Genomic DNA, 2,693 nt, shown 5'->3' with positions numbered 1-2,693 from the left:
AGGAATTTCTTAAGGTAATTCAGGATAATTTTTTTAAACAGGTAGTCGTAGAACCCACAAGGGGGAATAATATTCTAGATTTAATTCTTGCTAACAGGGAGGAAGCAGTCACGCAGGTAGAGGTTGGAGGACAGCTAGGTAAGTGACCATAGGGAAATTAGGTATAATTTAGAATGGGAAGAAACCGTTAGAAACAAAAACACTAGTAAAATTCCTGACTTTAGGAGAGCAGATTTTGAAGAATTAAAAAGGTACCTCCAAGGAGTGGACTGGCAAAGGATGCAGGGTGAGGTCAGGTCAGGGGCGGAGTTCAGAGAGATAAGGCAGGATGAGAGAGGTGAGGTGAGGCTCCGGAAGGGAGGAGGAAAGAGGAAGGGGGGAGATAGGTGTGAGTATGTTGGAATGTCAGGTCATGCTGAAATGAGAGAGGTGAGGTCGAGGCGAGTAGATGAGGGAGTGGAGAGGATGGTAGGGAACGAGATGAGGGGATTAGGTGAAGTAAATGTAGATGAATTGTATAAATACTTCGTAAAGTTCATACAGGTCAGTTAGCAAATATCCCGTACAGAACAATAAGATCACAAAAAAATGACCGTAAATGGATGACTGCTAGGTTAAAGCATTATATAGGGCGTAAGAGAAGTTTATATAAGAGATTAAGGACAGGTGAAGAAGTTTTAAGGACACAATATAATGAATTAGTTAGAACAGTCAGGAAGTTAACGAGGAAAACTAAGGCCAATTATGAATTAAAGGTAGCCAGCCAGGCGAAGACGGACCCCAAGGGATTTTATCAGGTATACAGGACGAAGAATAAGGATACTGTAGGTCCATTAAAGGCAGCAGATGGGGAGCTGGTTAGTTCTGGGGAGGAGATTAGTAAACTTCTGAATGATTATTTTTTAACTGTCTTCACCCAGGAAAACATGCAGGATATGCCAGATAGTGAACAGGTGTTTAGAGCAGATGATAATGAGACGCTGACAGATATTTCCATAACTAGGGAGATAGTGGAACAGGAGATAGATAGGCTAAAAAAGTTCAAGTCACCAGGACCTGATGAAATATATCCCAGAGTACTTAAGGAATGTAAAGAGATTATTAGTGAGCCGTTAGTTTCTGTCTTTAGGAAATCACTAGAGTCGGGTGAGGTACCAGGAATGTGGAGGCAGGCTAATGTAGTACCCATCTTTAAGAAAGGAGATAAAACTTTAGCGTCTAATTATAGACCTGTCAGCTTAACTTCAGTTGTAGGTAAAATGTTAGAGTCAATAATAGCGAGGAACATTAGGGAACATTTAGACTAACATAACTTGATAAATCAGTCACAGCATGGCTTCACGAAGGGGAAGTCTTGCCTGACAAACTTGTTAAGTTTTTACAGTAAGGTGTACGAGGCAGTAGATAATGGTGATAGTTATGATATCTTATATCTGGACTTTAGTAAAGCATTTGACAAGGTACCCCATCAAAGGCTCCTGAGAAAGGTTAGGGCACACGGGATAGATGGGAAGGTGTTAGGCTGGATAGGGTCATGGCTTGGTAACAGGCGACAGAGAGTGGTAATAAACGGCTCGAAATCCGAGAGGGGTCATGTAATTAGTGGGGTGCCACAGGGATCAGTATTAGGGCCATTGTTATTTCTAATATATATCAATGACTTGGATAGCGGAATTAGTAGTGATGTTAGTAAATTTGCGGATGACACAAAGATAGGTAGATTAATTAGGTCAGAATCGGATGCCATCGCCTTGCAGGTAGACTTAGATAGAATGAATGAATGGACGGATAGATGGCAAGTGCAATTTAATATCAATAAATGCAAAGTGCTTAGCGTAGGTAGAGGACACCCACACAATAGGTACACATTAAACAAACAAACTCTGGTAGGTACAGGGTAAGAGAAAGATTTAGGAGTTATAGTTAGCTCTGAACTCCGTCTAGGGAAACAATGCATAGAAGCCAGAAACAAGGCAAATAGGGTACTAGGATTCATTTTTAGGAGTGTTAAAAGTAGAAGGCCGGAAGTAATATTAAAGTTATACTTGGCGCTGGTCAGACCTCATCTAGACTACGCTTTGCAGTTCTGGTCCCCACATTACAGGAAAGATATAGGTCTATTAGAATCAGTACAGAGGAGAATGACTAAAAGGATACAGGGGATGAGGAGTATTCCTTACGAGGCGAGGTTGAAGCTGTTAAATTTACATTCTCTAGAAAGACGTAGGTTAAGAGGGGACCTGATAGAAGTCTTTAAGTGGTATAAGGGTTATAACAAGGGTGATGTAAGCAAAATTCTTAGGATCAGCAACCAGGGTAGAACAGGAAATAACGGGTTCAAGCTTGAAAAATTTAGGTTTAGGAAGGAGATAGGAAAACATTGGTTCTCAAATAGAGTGGTAGATGAGTGGAACGGACTCAGTAATCATGTAGTTAGTGCTAGGACACTAGAGAGATTTAAGAGAGGATTAGACAAGTTTATGGATGGGGATAACAGATGGAAATAGGTAGGTGTGTTTCATACAGGGACTGCCACGTGTAAGCCTGGTCGCTTCTTGCAGCTTCCCTTATTTCTTATGTTCTTATGTTCTAACAGTGACCGTCTACCAAAGCAGCAATAGAACGGTCAGAAAGGAAACTTGAGATGGAGTTACAGAGAGAAGGATAGAAGCCGTAGGAGGGTAGTTTGGAAA

Source organism: Scylla paramamosain, chromosome 25 (genome assembly GCF_035594125.1).
Source record: "Scylla paramamosain isolate STU-SP2022 chromosome 25, ASM3559412v1, whole genome shotgun sequence".
Classification (NCBI taxonomy): Eukaryota; Metazoa; Arthropoda; class Malacostraca; order Decapoda; family Portunidae; genus Scylla; species Scylla paramamosain.
The sequence above is the reverse complement of the archived record's forward strand: the minus strand, read 5'-3'. Positions refer to the sequence as shown.